The sequence below is a fragment of the Pan troglodytes genome, chromosome 6 (assembly GCF_028858775.2).
Source record: "Pan troglodytes isolate AG18354 chromosome 6, NHGRI_mPanTro3-v2.0_pri, whole genome shotgun sequence".
NCBI classification, from domain to species: domain Eukaryota; kingdom Metazoa; phylum Chordata; class Mammalia; order Primates; family Hominidae; genus Pan; species Pan troglodytes.
Window position 1 is genome coordinate 23,923,489 of NC_072404.2, and position 17,946 is coordinate 23,941,434.

A 17,946-nucleotide genomic window follows, 5' to 3' on the forward strand; every position below is an offset into this window, starting at 1 on the left:
AAGCTTTATGTATTGTTATTATTTTAAAATACTACATTTAGCATTCTTATAGCCAATTTAGAATAATTACTTTGTAAAAGATCCTTGAGGAAGTACATTACATCTAATAAAAAATTATCTTGGATCTTGTTAAGACTTGAAAACCCCAGGTGAATGATAGCGTTGGGTCAGGTTTTACATTCTGAATAGAGCACGTGTTTTTTCTGAGACAGGCAAGACTTGGATAGCTGTATATTACTGTTTATGAGCCTTATCCTTTCCTGCAAATCAAGTGTTTATTCCACTCCTGAACTTAATTAGCAGCTAAGAGCTTTGTGCTTTGTATTTGAAGGAAGCATGTGATTTGTTCATTAGTTCAAAAGCAGATTAATTATTATATCTTTAGTCACCATCTGTAAACACATCTATATTGGTGAGCTCTCTCCTGCTGTGTTACCTTGAAATGCCCTGTGGTGTTTTATTAGCTTCAATTCTGTGTTTATTACAGTTGGCTGGAGATTTTTCAATTTAGTTTATTGGCCACAGAAAGTCCAATCATTCTGTGGAAACTACCAATTTCTGAGAGTGAGGGGTTTACTAGTGCTGGCTGTCAATTTGCTCTAAACATTTTCCCCAAATCAAACTGTATTTCTGTTTGTATTAAAGATAGTAGTAGTTTGATTATAAGCTAAGATTTTAAGCACCCTATATATTGTCCGCATTCAAGGAAGAGCAGTTGGGATTAAAATTAGTAATCTGCATGAAAAAATATCTTTCTAATCCAAGTTAGCTCCAGACAAAACTGTGAAGTACGTGAACGAAAGAAGATAAATGAATAGTTATTGATGCCTGGGCATTTTAATATTATCTAATTTTGGTTTTGCAGCAATGCTGTTAGGTTCCAAGTGACTCTCAGAGAATTTAAAGAACTTGCATAAGATCACTGATAGAGCTGGGATATGAATCAATATTAGTGTGACTTGTGAGTTTGTGCTTCTCTTCACCAGTGTCTAGATTGTCAGAAAAAAATATAGGACACCTAGTAATATTTGAATTTTATATTATCAACAAATACTTTTTTAGCATAAGTATGTCCCAAATATTGTTGTCCTAAATATTGTGTGGGCCATACATATATTACCAAATTATTTGTTGCTTATCTGAAATTTATATTTAAGTGGGTGTCATGTTTTATTATTACTTGTGAAATTTGGAAACCTTAGTAGTGTCCCTTCCTTCTCTCTCCTTCTCTAGGCATTAAGTCTGTCCAGGAACCCCCTTTATCTGCTTCCCTGCTCCCTCTGTACTTCTGGCTTTGGCTTATTAACCCCATTGTTTGCTTCTTTAGTTTGAAGTTTACCTGCTCAGGTAAACTTAAACATTAACTGGGGACCTTATTCTCTCTGGTTTTCAAAGTGTCTAGTGACTATTTTAAAAAAGGAATAGGATTAGCCTGTTTGTCAGAGCTAATGTCTTCAGTGATCATATTTTTCAAGTTATGTATTTACTTAACACAGCCATGCTTTAATGCAGGGTAACTCTAGAGGCCAAAATTTTTAGACCCTGTGCAAAGAAAAAGAAGAGTTTGAGACCATTCTTTTAGTTATTCTGATAGGGTATTTTCCCCACAGAACCTGTTGATGACTTTATATTTTTAATTTTATCTAAAATTTGATTATTATTATTCAGATTTTTTTTGCTTTTGTTTCTTGTATACTAAACAAATTTTGAAGACAATTTTGGTGCATTAAAAAAACTTTATAAAATACTTTTCAAAGAATTAGTAGATGATTGAGGTCTCTAACAATTCTTAAACTATATTTTCACTTAGTAAAAGGTAACACTTTTATAATACAATTTTTATTTCTTGAGTAACAAGAATACAGAGGGAAAAGTTACGGTTCTCAGTATCCAACCATTTAGCTATATACCAACATAGTAGCAGACCAGACGCTTCTCAGTGAAGCTAATCCAAGCCAGCACCTTATGTTCTCTGCCCAAACTCTAGGAAACTTGTATCTTTACCAAAAAATCTCAGAGACTGGCTTGGAAACCACTGGGTAAATCAGTAGGATTGTTTTATTATCTAGTTACCTTAAGGACTTTAACTGGGGCCTCAAACTCTTTTCAGACCACTAAGCAGGAAGCGTGTGCTGTTAGCCATAATGTGGCTGCAATAAGAATGATAGTGTTGGGTCAGCTAACAGCATGTTATGGATGAATGTGGCTCCTTTCATCTCTCTGAATCTTGGCTTTGTTGTCTGTAAAATCAAGCAGGGGTGGGATTGAATGATAGCTGAGGTCTTTATTAGTTTGTTACTGGCTTCAACAGAGTTGGGAAGCCTCAAGCCACATGAACCTTTCTCAGAACTGCTTCTCAGGACACCTTAGGGTAGCTGAGTGATTACAAAAAGCATCTGAACTATGTGCAGATCCCTTGGAATAGAAGCAGGGGATCTGGAAAGGCTGTTCCCCAAGGTCTCTGCAGTCAGCCACGCACTTAGATTTGACTACAGACAAAACAGATGTATTCAAAAAATTGAATGGCATGTTTTACCTAAATGGTACGGGTTAGGGAAGATAGCTTCTTAATGGGTCTTTGTGCCATGTCTCTTTATTCCTTATGATTAGTACAGCTGAATCCTGATTCTCTTTCCTTTTCCTTGTCTTCCTTCCCTCTCTTCCTGTCTCTCTTTTTTTCTCCCTCCCTCTCTCATTGCTCATTTTTTTCCTTTTCTTCCTTTCTTGCCACTCTAACAGGCTGAGAACAGGACTTTTAGGAGCTAGCTTTCCAGAAGTGATATAGTTACATTGCCTTATCTGGATTTCCAGAGCGCATTTCTCCTCATGTGCTTTTTTGCAAGAGAGAGAACATAACATAAGCCCCTAATCCTTTCAACTATGTTAGAGAGAACAATGCTGTGATTGAAGCAAGGAGACTGGGATTTGACTCCCGTGTCTTCCTCTTACCTACTATTTGTATGGCTATTGAAGAAGTCACTGAATACATTTCATTATATCTAAAATGTGAGTATAATCCTCATTGAACTCTTAGGATTTCGTTAACACTGAAATTCTATTGAAAAACAGTTTTTAAACTGATATACCATGGAAATTATTTTTTCATGTGCCTAGGTAGGTTTGTTTTCTTTCTTCTCTCTGTAATTCCAGAGTTGTTATAATGTGTCTTTCTCTCATGCTAGACTCTAAATTCATTGAGAGAAGGACTTTGTTTTATTCACCTTTTAGGTTTTAATTAATAAGCCTATAGAACCTATAAAATGAGTCAGCATTTAGTAGGGTCTTATGTGTACTAATGTGTCTGAAGGCATGTACACATAAATTTAACTAATTTTTATTTTACTTATGATTCTGTCCAGTTTTTAATACAATATTAAAACCTGAGGAAAGCAGAATATTTAACTTTGTTATTATAGTTGATTAAATACTTTACTGTCTTTTTGCATATTCAGTTATCTGTAGCTTGTGCAGTCTTGTAAGACACTGGTTGTGGTACTCACTCATTCATTCTTAATCCATTCATCTATCCAACCAATAGTTACTTTCCCCATTAACTGTCCTCTGAATTGTGCTAGGCACAAAACAGATGTAAACTCTGACATCATGAAGCTTATAGTCAATGGAGGAGAAGGCAATAAAATAGGTAAACACAAATGAATATGTAATGGCAAAGTGATATAAGTGTTAAGGAGAGCATCCGGTTTCAAGTGAATGAGAATAACAGTGTCACCCACTCTAGAATGGATATATTTAAATTCTTTGAGGAAGTGGCATTTAAGCTAAGAGAGATCTACTCTTGAGGATGATTAGTTCTTGGCTAGACAAAACCAAACCAAACCAAAACAACACAACGGATGAAGAGTGGATCAGACATGTTACATGGTACATACAGATGGAGTAGCCCTTATCCAAAATTCTTGGAACCAAAATCCTTTGAATATTTTCAGAATATATACCAGTTGAGCAGCCCTAATTTGAAATCCAGAATCCACAACCCAGAATGCTCCAACGAGCATCTCCTTTGAGCATCATGTCGGTGCTCAAAACGTTTCAGATTTTGGAGCATTTTGGATTTGAGATTTTCAGATCAATGCTCAACCTATATAATGCTCCACCTGTATAAAGGCCCTGAGGTAGGAAAGAGCCATGAGGACTCAAAGAATTGAAAGGTAAGCATGAGGAATAGTGGCATGAGGGACGGTGATGCTGTTCATAGTGCCCAATTCCCCAAATGTTTTATTCCCTTACTAAATTACTCCGTTGTAGTTGCTTTTTTTGGTGTTTCATTTTTCAACATCCTCATATGCCTCCTTTCTTGGTAACAGCTTTATTGAGATATAATTTACATATCATACAGTTCAACCATTTAAAGCATGCAATTCAGTGGTCGTTAGTACATTCACAGAGTTGTGCACCCATCACTACAATCAATTTTAGAACAACTTCATCGCTATTCTCTTTAGCTGTCACCCCTAAATCCCTCCATTCCCGATGCCCTAGGAAACCACTAATGTACTTTTCCCCCATTTATCTATTTTGGATATTTCATATACATGGAATTATATAATTTGTGATCTTTTGTGTCGTGCCTCTTTTAACAATTTTCTGTTGCATGTCCATCTGCTTTTCATCTTTGCTCCCAAGTTACCGCAATTATGGACTTTTTTTTTGCCTTCAGTGTGCTACCTCGTTCCAGTGAAGTTATTTCTCTTTTTGTTTCCCTACACCATTAGCAATGTCCAAACTTCGAAGAGTTTCCATATTGCTAAATGAAGTCATAAAATTTATATTAATGAAAAGTTGTCTTTCTAGTTTCTTATTATCCAGTGTTTAGAAATCTTTACGAATCACCAGTTGGTCATTTTTCTGTTACTCAAATTTGTGCTCTTTCACCTAAAAGAATTAGGAATCCAAATGAGATTTTGTACTATAATAAACAAATTGCACAAAGCTTCCATCCACCTCTAAATAAAAGGAGAACTTGGACAGCATACATTTTGACATTTTAGATGGTATGTGTAAAGAACACATACGTACCCAAATCTCTTCCAGTGATTTCTCAAAAGGTGAGCTCTCTGCTTTGAAAATAGAACAGTGATAATTCAGTGCCCAATATTTATTAGTATGAACTTAAAAAATATTGATTGATTGAAAACTAATAGCAAAATTTGGTTGTTGAGTAGATATCTGCAGTCTGCTGAAAATCAAAATGTTATGGTTAAAGAACTAGTTTAGTAGCACTAATCAGAATTCCTTGGTTTCTTGGGAAATTAGGAGGTTGCTGCTTTACTACCAAAGAAAAGGAATTAAGAAGTATTAATAATCTTCGTTTGTTTTTGGCTAGACAACTTGTGGGATGCAGTAGGGGGTAAAGTGTATACATACTATTAAACTATCTTCTGAAATAAATTGTAGAGGGCATTTTTTGAAGGCAGAGAAGGAAGAGTCAGTGTGTTTCCTAAGCCAAAGCTTTGGTCATTGTCACTACTCCCTTTCTTTTAAGCAAAGGACAGAAACTCTGATGTTACAAACAAGAGAGGAGGGTGAAGGTGAGGCGGTGAGAGCCTCAGTGCTAGCAAAGGGTTTTAGACCCACACTCCCTCATGGAGAGCAGATCTAGTCAGGCAGTCATGTTCACACATCTTTGGTCTCTGCACTCTGAGCAATACAAAATTTAAGAATTATGGTTGGAATTATAGATAAGTGGGAGTCACAATTTAAGACACCTTCTTCCCCAATATGTTTTAGGCAAAGAAGAGGCTGGCGTCAAGTATTTAAGAGCTATTTTAGCTAATGGCAACAGATAGATTATGGAGAATCACTGCTTGTTCTGTGGGCCAGGTGGTAATTACAGACTTAGAGATATAAGAGTTGAATGTGTTCCATTCTCTAACACCTTCACATGCCTCTTTTTGAAATTCTCTATTGCGTGTTCATTTACTTCCCTCCCTTTGCTCCCAAGTCACAGCAATTAAGGGCTTTTTCTTCCCTTCATTGTGCCAGTGTGTCCCAGTGATGTTATTTCTCTTTTCTTCAGACAATTAGTAGCTTCCAAAATCCGTGATGATCTCCAAATTACTAACTACAGAAGTCAAATGGAACTACATTCAAGGTGTTTAGAAACTCTCATAAGATTGTAATAATATGAAGAATAATAGGTAAAATATTTTGTCATATCTGAATATATTCAAAAGTTGTGATTGAAGTCTTTTTTTCTTTCTGTTTTTGTTTGTTTGTTTTTAAGAGACAGGGCCTTTGTCTCACTCTGTTGCCCAGGTTAAAGTGCAGCGGGTGATCGCAGCTTATTGCAGCCTCCAACTTCTGGGCTCAAGTGATCTTCCTGCCTCAGCCTCCTGAGTAGCTGAAACCGCAGTCACATACTACCACACCTGGCTTTGATTGAAGTTTTTAGCCTCCTTTTTGTGGGATCCAAAAACATTCCTTTCTGCATTACGTGGAAGAAATTAATAATTTTCAAAAAAGACAGCATGTTCCTTCAAGTAAGTTTATTCAGAAAATGGCCTATAATCATTAAAAGACCTTGGCTGAGTTCTTTGGACCTGTGAGGCCTTAGTTTTATTATCAGTAAAATAAAGAGTTTGGCCTAGATTGGTTTTTAGTAAGGTGATTGGTGCAAGACCTTTTCAAATGATATTGTTTCTTTATATCAGAATCCCAATGTGCCCTGCTCCCCCTTCCCTAAATAAAGTGACTTTATTTTTTATTTGATTTTACTTTTGTATAGCACCCTAAGGTTAACAGTCTTTTAAAATAACTCTCAGAATTAAATCAACTGGCTGTGAACTTTGGGCCCTGTCCTAACTGAGTCCTCTGGTCTTTAATGTAGCAGAAACTGCTCACCATGGAAACAGCTGATAGCAGTGGTCTGTTTGTCAAGGAAAGCAAATCTTGATTCAGACTTCTCCCCACCCTCAGCTCACCATCCTTAGCTTCTGTCACAAATTGCATTGGAAAATACATCGGAAAAACACAAAAACACAGAAATATGAACTCTGGCTCAAAATAGAACAAATTCCACAAAAATTGCCCATGGCATATCAGTAAAATACAGGATTAATCACAAAAAATAATTATAGTCTTTGGACATATCAGAATCTCATAATATATTTAGAGCTGTTCATTCCTCTTATCATCCTCTTAAGAAAAAAAATCCACTGAGCATTTAGTTAAGCAGTGGTGATATTCTAGATGACATGTGAGAAGACTTGTCAAATATCCATGACTTGAAACTAAAAACAGCGTGACTTCTTGTCATTTTAGGGAGACTTAGGAGCTAAGTCTGGTAGCTTTGGCATCAGCTTATTTTTAGCAGTGTGTGATGTCTGTTTTTCCTGGTTATTATCCCTGGGCTCAATTTTGCAATTATAGGATGCACATGTTATTCAGCAGATATGAACGTTTTCACTTAGCAAACTGTGTACGTGAACACCTTTTTAAATGACTTAATGGGCTCGAGTTTTGTTGGTTGTTTTGCATTTAAAATGGCACTTGAGACAGATAACCAAAAGCATAAAATGGAAAAAGTGATTATTGTAGAAAAATGGGAAAGCAACATGTTTCTGTAAATGCTTTCGTGTCGCTTACTCAGAGAAACACCATTTGACTATTGGAAGTTGCTATGGGAAGCATGCAACATTTCCGTGGCGTTACATTTTACTTTCTTATTTGCTTGCTTGCAGTTATTCTTTAAAAATATCTATATCTATATATCTGTGTGTGAATATACACACGTGTGCACACACACACACACAATCTCTAGCCTTTCATCCATCTATTTTTTTTTTTTAATGTGTCTGAGCACCACTTCTTAGGCAAGGTCAACACAGTAAAACTCAGCTTTGATTATAATGTTCACCCTCCTGGAATTGGTCCATTACAACCATTGTGTGAATAACCTTGTAGAAGTTTCCTGTAAATGTGCTGGCTCCTTGGCACCGTAGTGTTCTCAGCGTTCATACAGTGGGACTGCTTTAAAGTTCAACTCCCCTTAGCAAGAGCCTTGGTATTTCAGAGACTAAATTATCTTGTGGCTGAGTAATGCCAGGTATATACCTGCTTTATTCCTAATTCTGCTGGATAGCATATTATTTTTTATTAATGTCATGGTATATATTAATTAAGTATTATTCAAGGACTGCTAGGGAAAGAAATGAGCCATTGGGTGACCATATAAATTCCTCTATAACTCTGATAGATCAAGACCAATGGAGCTAGTGCTTAATTTCCACCATTAACTGTACTTATACCTGTCATTATCAAAATTCATGGATTGAATATACATAGTTTAGAAATTCTCATGCATGACTCTGTTTGAAGCAGTAGAAACTTCATATGAATTTTTAAAGGCAGAAATTAGTTACAAGGACTGCATAAAAGGAAAAAAGAGGATCAGTTGTAAGTTATCAACATAGTGAACAACATTATTACTCATTCTTAAACACTAGGTGTGATTCTAAATCAGCTTTCTGTTTCTAGTTCTCACCCTCATCTCCATGCCCGTTCTTACCCTCACCCAAATAATATTTGACTGATACCAGAAATATTCTTCTCTCTTTATTTGCTACATTAGGGATTTCAGAGGGAATTCTTTTCATCCAGGAAAAAGAAAATCAGGCCAGTTTTGAGGAACTAAAAATAAAGCTATGCAAAATTGTTTTCAAAGTGGAATTCATTGGCATTTGTTTTTATGCATGACAATCCCTTAGAATATAGCACTGAATCAAACTATGATTCTGACTTCAATGATTTTTGTAGTCAGTTTACGAATATTCACTATAGATTTTCTTATATATGGTTTGTATCTAAACAGATCTAATTTAAATCCTGGAAGCATGATAGTAATAGTAGTAATGGTAGTGATATAATGAGTTCATCATATGTGACAGACTGTGATAAATTATTTTACATCTATTTTCTCCTTAAGTTCTCACAACTACCTTTTTCAAGTGGATACTATTCACCCCATTTAAAATGTAATGAGGTAGGAAATGTCTTACTATTTTGACAGAAATACAGAATCCTCTTAGGAAGATAATTGTGTTTGTTTGCAAACATTTCTTTGTAAGGGTTCTAAGGAGACCATGAGCCCTGATCTATTAATACCTGTGTGCCTCCCTCTCACTCTCTCCTTGCAAGGACATCTTCTGCTGGTGCCAAGACATCAGAATGAGATCTAGATTGCAAATGGTGTAAGAAGGGTTTAGAACTCCTGGTTTTAGGAGATGGAGGGAGTGTGGAATAGAGATGAGAGGGAAAGAATGAAATGGAGCCAAATAGCAAGATGGTGGGAAGCTGTAGGGAGAGAGAGAGAGGGGTGTGTGTGTGTGTGTGTGTGTGTGTGTGTGTGTGTGTGTACATGCATGCGCACGTGCTCATACACATGCTCATTTAGTTATTTGGGTTTTGGCTCAAGTGGATACAGTGCTGGAGAGAGCCCAAGAAGCAGAGTGGGACAGGCTGCAACCTTTCTAGGAACTCCTTTGGACATGCACCAGCCAAAAAATTAGGGGCTCAAGTCTATTTCATTAAGAATCTAGGTTGGCAGGGAAATGCCCAGGGACATCGCTCACATCACAGTGTAAGAAATTGAGAAAAAAATGCTCTCCTGAAGTCATTCAATTAGTCAGGGGCGAGGATGGAATGCAAAGCCAAGTCTCTCAGTTCAGAGTACTGGATTCTCTTTATTATACCTTCCTGGCACTCTAGAATAATGATTCTAGCATCAGACATGGTAGAATCTCAACAAATAAATGCTATGACTATGTTTATGCTTACTAGCAGTTCTAGTAATCTTCCATTTCTAAACTTGGTAATCAGGTAATCAGATGTGTTAAAATTTTCTTTTAAATAATTCATTCTAGACAGTGGAAAGTATGCTTAAGAATATTAAATATTTAATTTTATTGGGTATCACCATCATATAATTATAATCTGGACTTTTTTTTTTTTTTTTTTTTTTGAGACAGGCTCTTGCTCTGTTGCTCAGGCTGCAGTGCAGTGGCACAATCTTGGCTCACTGCAGCCTTGACCTCCTGGGCTCAAGCTATCCTCCTGCCTCAGCCTTTCAAGTAGCTGGTACTGCAGGCATGTGTCACCACGACTGGCTAATTTTTGTTATTTTTTGTAGAGATGGGGTTTTGTCATGTTGCCCAGGCTGGTCTGGAACTCCTGAGCTCAAGCAGTCCTCCTGCCTTGGCCTCCCGAAGTGTTGGGACTACAGGTGTGAGCCACTGTGCCTGGCCCTGGACTTCTTATGACACTTTATTTTATCCTGTGGCACCAAGTAATTATGATGCTTTACTTATAATCTATACACACTACGTTTGCTATTCCTTTTTTCCCTGTCAGGGAAAAGTAAAGTGGCAAGTTTTACGAACTGTTTTGTAATATGTTGGACTGTATGAGACACCTCTAGTAGGCTGAATAATGGCACCCCATAAAATATCCACCTTCTAATCCTTGGCATCTGTGAATGTTACCTCATACGGCCAAAAAGGATTTTGCAAATATGGTTAAGGCAGGGAGATTACTCTGATTATTCTATATTGTCCAGGTGGGCCCTAAATGCAGTCACACGTATCTTATAAAGAGGGAGACAGAGGGGTATTTAATACATACAGAAGGGAAGAAGGCAATATGATCATGAAAGCAAAGACTGGACAACCTCCAGAAGTTAGAGTCTTCAAGGAATGAATTATCTCCTAGAGCCTCTGGGGGAGAACAGCCCCGCCAACACCTGGATTTTGGCCCAGGAAAACTGATGTGGGACTTCTGTCCTCCAGAACTGTAAGAGCATACATTCTGTTGTTCTATGGCACAAAGGTTGTGGTCATTTGTTATGGCAGCCACAAGAAATGAATACAACACTGTGGAGAAGTGTAAGCCCATAAGCAACCTCAGTCCATGATGAAAGCCATGGCTAGATGTAGGTGTTTTCCCCCAAAGCCAGGGTACTCATTACTCAAATAAAATTTGTATCTTCCCAAAATGAAATCTGCAAACATCCTGGGGCCCTTCTACCTGGGAAAGGACCTTCTGATAGGAAAACAGTGACAGCATATTAGTCTACTGCTTGGGGAATTCTTGGCAACAGGGATATGGCCTCCATCCCATGGGAGACAGAACTGGCAAAAGAAGACATTGTGGATATTGTTGTATTTTTTAAAGATTGAAACATCTGCATAAAAGTTATTTTACAGGGTTTTCTCTTTGAGCCCACAAAAACAAGAAAAAAAATACTGTCTTCCACCGAACTTTAAAAAAGTCACTCTTAGACTAGATCCAGATTTTATCCCATCTCTTATTATTTTACTTTAAATAAGCAAAATTAGGAAACTGTCAATACTTTGTATTATGTAGGAAAAATTGTTATACATTATGCTTAGGCTATTGATTAGTGAATATTTTCTTTTTAGCTGTGCAGTTACTATATCCATCTAATTATGATAACAGATTTTTAAAATAAGTTATTGGTTGGTATGCAGTATTTGAAAGAATGAAATTAACCTTTTCCTTCCATTATCAAGGATTTTAACTTACATGCCTATGTCATTGAACATACACATATATAGAATACATATATACACTGAATATATATATATATATTCTGTTTTTTATTTGAAGTTCTTTAGTAATAAAATATCACCTTAAAAACAAAGCAATTTCTTTGACACAGCATTTAATTTGGAGGTCACTCATATTTTAAATGGGGAGCCAAACTTTAAAGTTTTTTTTTTTTTTAAAGAGAGTGTCTACAATAGAATTTGACTTCCCATGCCTTCATAAAGCTAAAATTCTCAATGAGCAGCATTTTTATTTAGGATAAACTGGCCTCTGTGAAAACAAGCATCTTCAGCTGGTGAGAAGTTGTGTGCCCTGATTAGCAAGCAAGCCACACTAGACTTTAAAATTGAACTGAGGGCCCTGCTGAAGCACAGCTTCTATTGTTCTGTAATAAGTGTTTTGCAGAGTCCTTTCAAAAGTAAACTGTATTGTTCCCTTGCTAGTTTCAGTACATCTGAGTGAGGTGATTATGTTCCTTAAAAAGCACTTTCAGGACTGCAGAAAAATTATCTACTTTAAAAAACATTTTTTCCCTTTATCTGGTGATAAATTTTAAAACCTTGAACGTTTCATGAGCATCCTGGCAAGAGGTTTAAAATTATCTGGAAATCCTGCCTTTGATCCAAGGTGCAGAGAGTCTAAAAACCCATCAGAGCCTATAGGCAGGTCTCTGCTGCCTGAGCTGCTGCTTGAGCAGGAAATTTTGCATAGTAAATACTTTAAAACTTTGGTATTCAGAGAGCAATATTAAATCTAGGTGAGGACTAACATCTCTGAATAGAGCAAAATTTCATGATGCCAGGGTACTTGTATAGCTATTGACAGCCTAGTTTTTCAAATAAAATTTTAAACTGCTGGGGCACTTGGAGTCCATTTGTATTTTTCTGATGCAATGTCCATGGGGCTTTCAGAATAGTGGGAGCACGGGTGGGACTGGAGCTCTTTTTTTTAACCTCTTTTCATTTCCACATGTCTGTTATTCTTAGTGACTTGTATCATTTCCGTATTACTAAGTTGAAACAGCCACAATCTTGGCCCTGCTGTCAATAAATTTGTTGAATTATTTATTCATTTCATTTATTTATTTATTTCAATAAATAATGTCTTAGAGCAGGACCAAGACTGTGGCTTTATAGATTTGAAATATTTTAGGGTAAGCAGAGTTTGCAATAAAGGAGGCAAATATTGGATTGGATCTAGAATACCCTATCAGTTCATTGAATCATAATTTCCCCACATAAATCCTTGGGTTCTTAATTTATCGAATTGACCCTAGTCCTTTATTGTGTCAGGACTTTTTTCCTAAATCCTAATTGAGTGACAAGTTCTATTTGAAGAATTCCAGCACTTCACCACTCTCTGTGTAGATGAGTTATTTTTCTGTCTCCTAGAGAGTATAGAGCAAGGCTACAAAGAGCCTGTACCCCTAAGGGTCTCCTGCATTTTCCCATTCCCCTAAGCATATTTTAGGTGATATAGAAAGGATTAGACATGTCTTAATTTGGCCCAAATAAGTAACTTAATTTGGCCCAATGAAACTACCCTTAAAATACGTTGTGTTTCCAAAACAATCAGTAAGAGGAGAGTGATCCCCCAGGGAGCCCCTCACTTCTGCTCATCCTTCTGTCCCCCCAGTGGCAATTTTCATTCTTATCCCTGAGGTTCTTCTCCCTATTGAAAAAATACAAGTTTGAAGATGAAATATACTGGATTCTTGTGCAGTGCCATGACGTCTTATGGAGACATCTGTTGTTACTGGGATGAAGCGAACGTCACCACATGGAACTTTGTTGTGCCTCCCTCACCATGCAAGGGAATTAGAGTTTTGTTAATTCCGTAGTTGTTTCTCTGCTTTAATCAGAGGGACAACTGGTCAGAGAGTTTTGTCCTTTCTGGGACCAGCTCATCTTAGGCCATTCTAATGACTTTGCAGCTTGCCCTTGGGCCCAGGCCTTTGATTTCAGGTGGCCCATAGGACTGCAGACTTTTACTTCCCTTGAAATGAACAGCTCCATCATCCATCCTCCTAGAGGATGTGGCAGGTCAAGACTATTCAGCTTCACGTTCACAGCTTCTGACTCCTCCTCTCCCTGCTCCCAAGTGTGTGGCGTAAACCGATAGCAGCCACCATTATATGATGCTGAGGGAGCCTCCTTCCTTATAACCTTCCGTTATAACAGCTGCATCCACAGAAACCCTGGACTTAGTTGTGAGATATATTCAGTCCCTCCAGGGCAGGGGATGTCCTTCAGTTCCATCCTTAGATCCCTAGTTTTGAATCACTTTTGATTTATAGTAACCTGGGTGAGATGCTTCCAAAACTCCATCCCCTGCTGCTTCATCACCTAAATGTGACACTAGGGCAAAGATCCCCCCTGCTTTTGTAAACTGGTCTATCCTGTGCACCTACGCCTATTGTCGAATTAATAAATCTCTATAATGGCATATTTGCATTTTGTAGCAATTGCTAATAGTAATTCTTTTCAGAACCTGGAAGAACATTCTTCAAAGAAATCAGGAAATTAAGTTATATAACTCGTTAATTCTTACCACACAACTGACTACATTAAGACATTTTAAAAAAAGTTCTATGTGCATGATGCTTTTGGTCAGTCTGATTATGAAAATGGTATGTTTTAGAAGAAGTTCTATTTATTGACAGGGTGATGGCAGAAGCCATCACCATGTCATGTTTTTAAGTATGTAAATAAGATGAATTGCTGCTATGATCAAGTAAAAATTAAAAGCAATGTAATAAATTCATAGAGTGAGTGTTTCTTGGGAGGCCAAGGCAGGCAGATCACAAGGTCAGAAGTTTGAGAACAGCCTGACTAACATGGTGAAACCCCGTATCTACTAAAAATACAAAAATTAGCTAGGCGTGGTGGCGGGCACCTGTAATCCCAGCTACTCAGGAGGTTGAGGCAGGGGAATTGCTTGAACTCAGGAGACAGGAGGCGGAGGTTGCAGTGAGCCACGATCACACCGTTGCACTCTAGCCTGGGTGACAGAGCGAGACTCCATCTCAAAAAAAAAAAAAGTGTCTCTTTTTATTTTACCTATTAATTTGGTGCACAGTATGGCTGTGCATGATGTATTCTTACTGTAGGCATTATACAAAAATCCTGTGCCATGTGGCAGATAATCTCATTAGAAGAAGAAAAAAAGCCTAAATCGACATGGATCACCTGGTAGTGTCACAGTCTTCTCTATTGCTGGATCTATTTATGCAAAAAACATAAAATCTTCATACCCTCACGTCTATCTACATGTCACACCTGGTTTTGATTTTAATGACTTTCAGACTCTTCAGTGGGAAGGAAATAAATAATAAAACCAGTGTTATTGAAAAATTCTGGAAATGAAAACATTTTCTGATTATGAATAATACATGTTTATTTTAGAAAATTTGGAAATAAAAAAAGGATAAGATAAAGTCACCTTAAATACCAGCTCTAAGAGGGATCCATTAAAACTTTGAGGTATTTTCTTCCCACAGTTCATGGAAAGTGAAGGCTTCTGAACTGCTTGTTGTTCCTAATTCTTTGTTCCTGATTTCTGTAACTGGGACTTTCTTCTGGTCCACCAAATCAGAAACCTTTGGGGTCATCTTGGACTTCCCCTTTCACTCACCCTGTCATCTTTTGGCCCTGTGGGTCCTACCTCTGTGGATTTCCCTGCCCATTCCCTCTGGTTCAACCCCACTCCTATTATTCTAATTCAGTCTCCCTTTCTCTCTTATTTGGAATTCTGCTGCAGGTTTCTGCTCAGTCTTCTTGTCCCTAGTCATACCCTCCTCTGCTATATGCACCATTCTGAGACCACCATATCTTTTTTTCCCTAAAAGTTAACCCTATGTTGTTGTACTCTTGTTTAAGCCTCTGAAAGCCTCTCTGCTCTCCTTTTCGTGATCTGCCCTGATAAGTTTCCTCTTTCCATCTCTTCCTTAGCCTCACTCTCTGCCTTTTCTCTTTCCGTCTCCTCCCCAGCCATCATCTCAGTCACTGTGCTAGCAGTTTCTGGATCGTCCTCTTTTTTGCTTGCACAGTCACACATTCTGTTCCCTGTACCTTTTCTTCTAACCACCTTGAAGTTGCAAACTCCCCGAGGTCTGAGAAATGAAGTAGAAAGACCTTGTGGTACTGTATGTTTATTGTAAAAATGTATTTTGAATGACATCTTTCTGTTCCTCCTGTAGAAGTCAACTTGTCATCACCGACTCTGGGAACACTCCCTAGCCACAAAGACTTAAGTTTCACTTGCTTTGTGTTTCCACAATTTATGGACAACACTTAGGCTTTAGGTCAGTAAGTGATCCTGAAGATTTATTCAGGTGACATCCCTGAGAAGCAATATTTTAGGCTGATTTTATTTGGACAGTCAACAATTGATATGGACTATATGTCATATGTCAAGCACTGATCTCTGATTCCTGTGAATTAGACAGACATAATCTTTGCTTTCATGGAGCTTGTAGTCTGGTATAGTCTGATGTAGGCAAGCACTCAATAAGAAGCAATGAATAAGGAAGATAATCTCATGGAGATAATTTGAAGTAATAAATACAGGGTGATGTAATGGCATTGGGTGCAGTTATATGGTTTCAAGTTGACTGAGCTGGTAAGGGCTGTGCTGTAGTACCTACCAGTATATTATCCAGACATATGTCAATCATATTACTAAGTTAACAGCATTTGGTAGTGGAAGCTGTGCATATCTGTTGGGCTAATGGTTTTAGGGTTAAAACCTTATTTGAATGAATAGAGGATATTTAAGATTGGAAAGAAACATGATAGCATTCAAATAATTGAATGACTATATATTAGTACTATAACAAAGAGATTCTGGAACACTCCAGAAGACTGACTGGAGCAAACCAAAAAACAGAAGTTACAGAGGGGTATATTTTAACTTAATATAAGGAACATCTCTTAAATGTTTATGATTTTCTCATCAATAGAATGGATGTGCTGAATCTTTGATAGGGGTTGTATTCAGATACCGGTGATCTGTCTGAGGTGAGTGAGGAAGTTCCTCTAAAGGAGAGCAAAGTAGCCTAGATAGTTTCAGAGATCTCTATTGTGTTATGTTGAGGAAGCTCAACCTAGGAGAAATAGAGGTATCCCGAGAGGAGCAAATTTAAGGCAGAACAGAAAGACCCCACAAAAGAGGTCAATGGAACAAGAGATGATATTTCTCTGGAAAAAGGGCACATAGCAAATGTGTAAGACTGTTGATTCACCAGCAAAAGAATCTTCATGCTGATTGGTTGGGAAAAAAAGGAAACAGAAGAAAAAGAGATCAAGAAAAGGAAATGTCTTATTGAAGAAGAGGGACCCTATCAAGTAATTCCAGAATGCTGAATGCTGTCGTGCTCTGAATAAATACGGCGTCAATTAAAGGGATAAGAGCTTTGATTATAACTTAATGTCTGGCTGAGCTATTTCTTACATCACTGTTTCTTAGGTAATAGTTTTTAATCTATTACCTAATAGTCCATTAGTACGTTGAATAGTATTCTATAAATGAATCTAGAATAATATGTTTACCTTCCATTTTAGGTATGATATGGCGACTCTTCATTTTCAATACTCACAGTTGTTGATTGAGACATAAATTTATTTGGGCTCAGGCTTGGCTTGGTCAGGAAAACAACAAAGGAAAAAGTTTTTCTTCAGAGCTGCTATGTTTATGCTTTTATGTTGTGGTTGGCATTTTGGCAGCACAGGTATTAAGTTATGTACCACCCAAAACTACTTAAAATTAGTTTTCGCAGGCTTAAAAGAAAGAGACCTTGGCTTTTTAAGACATTGAATAAGCTTTAGTTCAGCAACAATGGGCTGTAGAAGCAATGCTTTTAACTTTTATTTGTGTCATATATTTAAGTTACACATTATTTTCGATTCTTCTTGTATTTATTTTTTCCTTCTAGTGAAAACAATTTGGTTCCAGTATTTTAAGTTATTAATGCTTCCTAGAGAACAAGTTTAAGTTTTCCAGCTTAGGAGGAAAAGCATTCAAATCAGAAAACCCCCTCATTTTTAACATTTTTCCCAAGAAGCAGAACAGTCATTTTTAAATCTTCTCATAATGCCCTGGGGGCATTAGACAGACATTGTCCCTTAAAAAAGAGAAAAATAGGAATTGCATCATGTTTGATAGAAGTATAAGTAACAAGGGAAAAATATTAAACCACAAAAAGTGGATTTATATTTTTTCCTCAATATTTGTGTATTTTAGCAAATAGGTTTATTAAGCCTCATTGGTGGAGGGTTGACAAGGATATGTAATGTTATTTTGTCTATTTAACAACTTACAGCTTATTTAAACTCTTTTTCCTAAATGAATCATCCCCCTTTTTTT

At 37.1% G+C, this 17,946-nt stretch overlaps 1 protein-coding gene and 1 non-coding gene across 9 annotated transcripts in view; one reads left to right on the forward strand and one right to left on the reverse strand.

Moving 5' to 3' along the window:
- HDAC9 (histone deacetylase 9) overlaps nucleotides 1–17,946 on the forward strand; it is a 911,712-nt gene that overhangs the window by 39,644 nt on the left and 854,122 nt on the right. The gene's annotated exons all lie outside the window — the stretch shown is intronic.
- MIR1302-6 (microRNA mir-1302-6) lies at nucleotides 1,045–1,133 on the reverse strand. Its single transcript, NR_035654.1, has one exon. It is a non-coding gene; the product is annotated as a microRNA mir-1302-6 (primary transcript).